Below are 7,822 nucleotides of genomic sequence, written 5' to 3'. Positions count from 1 at the left end.
GACACTTCTCAAAAAAAGATACACAGATGACAAATAAGCAAGTGAAAAGATGCTCCACTTTGTGCATATTAAAACAGCAATGACTTACCACTACACACCCATAAGAATGGCCAAAATCTGGAACTCTGATAACACCAAATACTGGCTAGGTAATGGAGCGATGTGAACTCTCATGCACTGCTGAGGGAAAATGCAAAATAGTAAAACTACTTTGAAAGACAGTTTAATGGTTTCCTACCAGACTGAGCATAGTCTTATACCATACAATTTCAACAATGACATTCCTTGGTATTTGTCCAAAGGAGTTGAAAACTTATGTCCACATACAAAAAAAAAAAAAAAAGAAAAAAATCACACAGATGTTTATATCAACTTTATTCATAATTGTCAAAACTTGGAAGAGCCAAGATGTCCTTCAATAGGTGAATAGATATATAAGCTGTTGTATATTTAGACAATGGAATGTTATTCAGTGCTCAAAAGAAATGAGCTATCAAGCCATGGAAACACACGGAGGAGCCTGAAATATGTATCACTAAGTGAAAAAAAAAAGCCAATCTGAAAAGGCTAAATACTGTACGATTTCAACTATATGGTATTGTGGAAAAGGCAAAACTATAGAGACAACAAAAAGATAAGTAGTTGCCAAGGTTTGGGGGAAGGGAAGATATATGAATAGGTGGAGAGCAGAGCATTTTTAAGTCTGAAAATACTCTGTAATTTACTATAATGATCAGTATGTGTCATTATACACCTGTTCAAACCCATATAATGTTCTGAACCAAAAGTGAAGCCTCATGTAAACTATGGACTTTGAGTGATTATGATGTGTCGCTGCAGGTTCATCAATTGTAATACATGAACCACTCTGGTGGGCAATGTTGATAATGAGGGGGCTATTCATGCATGGGGACTGGAAGTACATAGGATGTCTCTGTATCTTTTTAATTTTGTTGTGAATCTAAAACTGCTTTAAAGAATAAAGTCTTGGGTCACCTGGGTTGCTCAGTCGGTTGAGCGTCCGACTTCAGCTCAGGTCATGATCTCACAGCTCATGAGTTCGAGCCCTGCGTGGGGCTCTGTGCTGACAGCCCAGAGCCTGGAGCCTGCTTCTGCTTCTGTGTCTCCCTCTCTCTCTGGCCCTAACCCATTCACATTCTGTCTCTGTCTCTCTCAAAAATAAATAAACATTTTTAAACAATTTAAAAAAAATAATAAAGAATAAAGTCTTTATTTTTTAAAACCATAGTTAAGTTAAATGGTATTTTAAAACAATATTTCAGAAAAACTCTTCAAATAAAGTATTAAGAGCAGGGACTGACCATCTGCATTCAATTGAGTAAGGACTTCTCTCTCCAAAGTAACTGCTCTTATATTGGAACCCTCAAGATGAAAAGCAGATTTCCAAATTGACACTTAGGATTCAGCTCATCAACAACCAAGAGGTACAAAGTGAAATAGAAAATGAGAACAAATGAAGGATAGCTTCTACTGATCTCAGAGAGCATATTATATTGGCTGCCTAAGCTTTGAAATTCCACTAAAAATTGATTTCATTACTCTTGTTGGGGTCAAATAGAGAAGATGTCTAAAAAAAATCATGACTGAAGATTTCTTTTATCTTATTCTATCTATAACATTCCACTTGTATAAAAGAGATGCTACAAAGGGGAACTTTGAATATATAAGAGAGAGAAAGATAGAAGCTGCATATGTGTAAACTTAGTTTCTGAAAAGCATAAGAATATAACATAAAAGACATTTTCTATTAAGATGAAGGCGTTGTTGTCATTAATATGAAAATATGATTGTTTTTAAATGTATGATATTTCTATTAAAATATATATATTTACAAAAAATCTTATATTGCATTGATGTCATGAAGAAAATGTACCAAGTAAAATCTGACATTTATATTACGAAACGTTCTAACCCTTACTTGAAATACCACTTTCTACAGTTTTCAAAATTTTTATTCGCAAGATTTTTGTGACTGTCTCTTTTTCCTTAAATGCAGTTGGGTGGAAACTCAACACGTAAAACAGGAAAAAAAAATATGAGTATGTTGGTTGAAACATCGGTGCCCAAATAAAGTGACTCTTAGTAGCCTCTGGTCTCCAAAGTGGCCTTTGAAATGTTAAAACCGTAAGGTATATTTTGAGTACGGTCATTCTGGAGCACTTTAGTTTAACTTTACTTTGTACTTTGTAGCAATACATTGTCTTCTCTTTGTATTAGTTCTGTCTCCCCATTTGATTGTGAGTTTCCAACAATCAGGAACCAAGGCTTCATGTGCAATCCCCATGGAATCTGAATTCTAAATGAAACATTCTTCCAGAGGCCTGAGGGTCCTTCCACAGGAATTTGACATTTCAAACGCTCAGAAATGGACATGTATAGAGAATAAAATCACATTGTGCCAAGTGCAAACTGGAATCGTCAAGCTGGTTAAATATATTTGTTGCCCTCCTCAACTTCCTCCCTTTCTTGACTTCCTCAGTCTTCCTCATCCTCACGACTTACAATCACCACCAAGGTTCCAGTACCTTGGAGGACAATCACAGTTCACCTTTTCCATTCCTTGCCCTGATCCCTGGCTGACCCCCATTCATACTTTGCATCTCTCTATATAATAATGTATTGGCCAGGAAACCATTAATTCAATTAAGCAAAATTGGGGGAAAACAGTTTAAAACCTTTACATGAGATTATTATATCTGATGATTGTAAAGATGCTTATCTACGTTCTAATTTTATCTGAAGTTCTAAGTCATTGTTTAAATGCAAGTATTTTTAAGTAGCATCATGTAGTCCAGAAATACGATATTGCTGTGGGAAAATGAGATGACCACAGCTGCAACGTTGGCACAGTGATTGAATATAGTTGGCATGTTGAGGACAGCAGGGACACAAAGAGAGAGGTGGCTTATTCTCAATGATGTCATCGAGCTACTAAATTAACTCTCACCTTATCTCAGAGCTTCTGGTACTATGACAATTTTTTTCCTGAATTTTCAAATTTGATGAATTAGATTTTCTGTGTTATATAGATGGAATCATCCTAACAAGTTTTAAAACCTAACAGGTACATGTTTAATAGGTTGACCGGACATCAACATGAATATTTCTGCTCAGAGAAATAGATACCAATGCGCTAGATATCATTTTTTAAATGTTTTATTTCTTTTGGGAGAGAGAGAAACAGAGAGCACAAGCAGAGGAGGGGCAGACAGAGGGGAAGGGCGAGATCCCAAGCCTACTCCACACCCAGTGCGGAGCCTGACAAGGGGCTCAACCTCATGACTGTGAGATCACAGCCATGAAATCATGACCTGAGCCGATATCAAGAGTCAGTGGCTCAACCTACTGAGCCACCCAGGTACCCCACCAATGCACTATTTTAATACTAGCAGACCTGAAATCTGTAGGTTCATAATTTTGTTTCTAAGGCACATAAAAGCAAACCAAAATACCTGAAGCAAAATGTATTTATTTCAAGGATACTTGGTATCATACAAAATTTAAGGAAAAAAATTATAAATCAGTCCCAAGAAGAACATAATCACATACTGCTGTAAGGATTTTAATATAAGACTTGGAACAACATTCATTTCTACTTCTACCACTTATATGACTCAGGTATCCACCACACTCATTAAGGTTAGGAGTTTCTTTTTTAAATTTTTTTTAGGTTTATTTATTTTGAGAGAGAGCACATGTGCATGCACACACATAAGCCCTAGAGGGGCAGAGAGAAGGAGAGACAGAACCCCAAGCAGGCTCTGCACCATCAGCATGGAGCCCCATGCAGAGCTTGAACTCACAAACCCCAAGATCATGACCTGAGCTCAGATCAAGAGTCTAACACTTGGAGTGCATGGGTGGCTCAGTCAGTTGTGTCTGACTTCAGCTCAGGTCATGATGTCGTGGTTTGTGAGGTGGAGCCCCGCCTTGGGCTCTGTGCTGACATCTCAGAGCCTGGAGCCTGCTTCGGATTCTGTTTCTCATTCTCTCTGCCCCTCCCCCACTTGTGCTCTGTCTCTCTCTGTCTCTCAAAAATAAATAAATGTAAAAACAAAATTGAAAAAAAAAAAAAGATCTAACGCTTTACCCACTGTGTCATCCAGGCACCCCAAGATTAGGAGTTTAAATGCCATGTGAGAGAGCACCCAATTCACCCAGGATGAGTCAGCTCTCCTTCCCAGCTCCAATTATTGTGGCCAAGGATTCATGGTCAGTCAGCCTTACTTGCGTTTCACAAAGGTCAGTGATTTAATGCTGTCATGAGAAATGTTACCAAAAATATACTATAAAACACAATGAAGATGATTGCTTTAACGAAAGAAAAAGGAATGGAGGGATAGAAAAGCATATCAGGGGAAATAGCATTTAAAATACTCTGTTGTATAAAGTATTTTTATTTTAGTGCTATATAATATATAATTAAATTATATAAAACTATGAAGTTATAAGAGTATATTTAATAATCAAATGAGAAAAGGGCACCTGGGTGGCTCAGCCAGTTCAGCATCCGACTTCGGCTCAGGTCATGATCTCATGGCTTGTGAGTTCAAGCCCTGCCTTGGGCTCTGTGCTGATAGCTCAGAGCCTGGAGCCTGCTTTGGATTCTGTGTCTCCCTCTCTCTCTGCCCCTCCCCTGCTCACAGTCTGTCTCTCTCTCAAAAAAAAAAAATTAATTAATTAAAAAAAATAATAATCTAATGAGGCAAGAAGAATATAATTGATTTTTTCTTATAATCTATTTGTACACTACGCCCAGAGGGATCTTTCAAAAGTCTTAGAAATCCAAATCTAAAGGGTGATGTCTCTCCTCTAATTAAAGTCCTTCAGTGACTTCCTACTTTTCTCAAAGTATGAAGGACAAACTCCTCTCCAGAGACAGAGGGCCACTTCATGCTTTGATATTTGCTTTGCTCTCCAGCCTCATCTTTTGCTACCATGGCACTTGCACTTTGCAGTCATGGAAAACACCTTCCAATCTCCTGTATAATCCATCTCTCTGGTTTTTTACTTCAATTTGTGTTTTTTTTTAATCTGATCTCCTTTTGTGTGCTCCCAGAGCATCTTGAGAACCTGACAACATAACGATATTCACGTGTTGCAACTGCATCTTTAATTGCCTGTTTCCGTCAGTGGGCTGTATGTTTCATTCTCACTGTTCTCTCAGAAATAGCAGAATCCATATTATAGAGTAAGTCCTCAAAATATATTTACGAATGAAGGATAAGCCCTACATTTTAATAATTTGCTAATAGAAATAATCAAAAAAATTTTCAACTGGCCAAAGGCTATTATACTACTCTTTGTATAATAGGCCCTCTCATGTGAACTCAAATATAAACTCTGGCAGATATTCAGAGAATCCTCATTGTTAGTCCTCACTAGTATAATGAGCATAACTCAAAAGGATTCCACATACACAAGGGTTCAGGAAGTGAATACTGTCATAATATGTATATGCATCATATGTACATATATGTACATTATATTTATGTGTACCTTATATATGTACATTATATACTTACATTATATATAATGTACATATGTACATATAGAGGTATACTCATATATTACTATAGTGTGGCATTATTCCTAGAGAAAAATATAAGATTGTTAAGGATTTGTGGCTAGAATAAGCAGCTTATGACTAGACATCTAATTTAGAGAGTTATTATGGAGTGATTACTAATAGAGATAAGTCAATTATATTATGTTTATTATGATAATATAATTTGCTCTTTTATGGCTTATTAAGTGTGAATTAGTACAAATTAACCTTGGTAACCTAATTCTTTCTCATTACTTTATTTGGAATATCAGTTATCACTAATCTACATTGTAATTTCTCTATCTTCCAAGAAGCCTACATAGTTAGAAGTAAGCTAATCAGTGCTAGCCAAAGTGGGGGGGGGGTGGGGAACAGCTACTGATTTTTCCAAATGTTCCATTATTCAGGTAAAACAGGCTCTGAGTGAGTGGCATAATGAGCATATTTTCATAAACATAAAAAATGAGAAATATAATTGAGTGTCATTCTTTCAGATAATTAGTGTTAACCACAAAACTTATTGGGGTGAAATTATAGGGGTTTGATTTTGTTCAGAATGCAAAAATCACTTGGACTATTTTAATCTCTTAATATTAGAACTGGGTATAATACTCAGAGTACCTACTAGTGTTTCTCAACCCAAGGAGAGTTCCTCTCCAAAGAGCATTTGACAAATAGAAGGGGGGTAGTTTTGATTGTCACAGTAATGTGTGGATCTGATTGGTGGCCCTGTTGGCTATGTACTAACAATGTGTTGGAAAGTACCTTGCAACTAAGAACTGCCCTGCTTCAAATGCCAACTTAAAAAATCATCAATTTAGAGACCAAGATACCAATAATAAAAACAAATTCGTGGTTGAACAGGACTGGAATTGTCTTCAGATTGTAACACTGAATATGGCAAGAACTGTATAAGGAGATCATTACTTTTGAGAATGATTTTATACTTTTAGCTCATTCATCAGACACATAAGAAAAACTTATTAGAAAGCTATAGGTACAGAAGTTTCAAATTCCTGAAGTCTTCTTGTTTTGTCCCTTCCTGACTAGTCTTCTCCAGTCTTCCTCCAAGAGAGTCTTTGCCTGTGGATCTCTCAGCTGTACCCCCTGTTGATGTGGGGATGAGGGATGGGGCTGTGTCTGTGGTCTCTGAATGGCACAAGTGTTTCTTCAGTGCTGTAGTTTTGTTTCCCCATTCCCATCACTGGTTGCAAGGCTTCCAATCCATTTCTTAATGCCTTGACCCCTGTTCAGAGTGTTATTTTTCTTCCCTTAGTTAATACAGGCAAGGTGGAAGTTGGAAACAGAAGAATTCCCTTTCCCAGAAGAGAAGCTCTGGCAGTGACTTTGGCCCTAGAAAATAGTCCTTTTTCATAGGAAGATAGTATATTTCACAAGGATTACTCTTTCCTTTGTCTTGCAAGAGGCAGGAAGGGATTTTACTCAGATTTTTCCCATAGGAGCTGGGTGGAGCACCTGGAGGTATTCTGATGGTATCTAAAGTCAACATTTCACCATCTATGTGTTCTATTAGTTTATGGCTCTAGTGACTTTTGCTTTGGAGACCAGATCTCTGTCCCTGTATCTCTCTTGTTTTGCCTATCTCACCACATTTTGGAGCAGCTTTGCCCTGTAACATCAGTGTCTTGATGGGCTCAAGAAATGTTATTTCTCTTATGTTTTCTTGTTGTAAGGCAAGGAGTGATGACTTCTAAGCTATTTATTTGTTGTACTTTACTAGTCAGAGCTAAAACCAGAAAGCTGGAGTTCTTTTCTTTAGTTTCGAAACATCTACCTCCTATGAAGAACCAACAATTATAATTTGGATATACCCCAGTTACTTATGAACACTTTTGTGACTTTCTAAAAAGAAATGCAGTGGAAGGACATGAAAAAAAATAACAAAACAGAAAAAAAACTCATTCATGGTTTGGGGAAATTATCATAAAAGAACTGCCAAATGACAAATTGCTGAAAATGTTGCATGTGAAGAGACCCAGAAAACAAACAAAAATGAAAACTCATTATATAATTGCTCTTAAGAGCTGGATATAAATGTCACACAAACATATACATAGATGATAGATACATAGACAGACAGATAGATGCTAGATATATGCTAGATAGATAGATAATAGATGATAGACAGATAGATAGATAGATAGATAGATGATGAGAGATATAGATAAATTGGTAGATAGATAGATAGATAGATAGATGACAGATAGATGATAAATGGATGGATAGATAGAT

This window comes from Panthera onca, chromosome C2, assembly GCF_046562875.1.
Source record: "Panthera onca isolate mPanOnc1 chromosome C2, mPanOnc1 haplotype 2, whole genome shotgun sequence".
NCBI lineage: Eukaryota > Metazoa > Chordata > Mammalia > Carnivora > Felidae > Panthera > Panthera onca.
Note: the sequence above shows the minus strand (reverse complement) of the source record.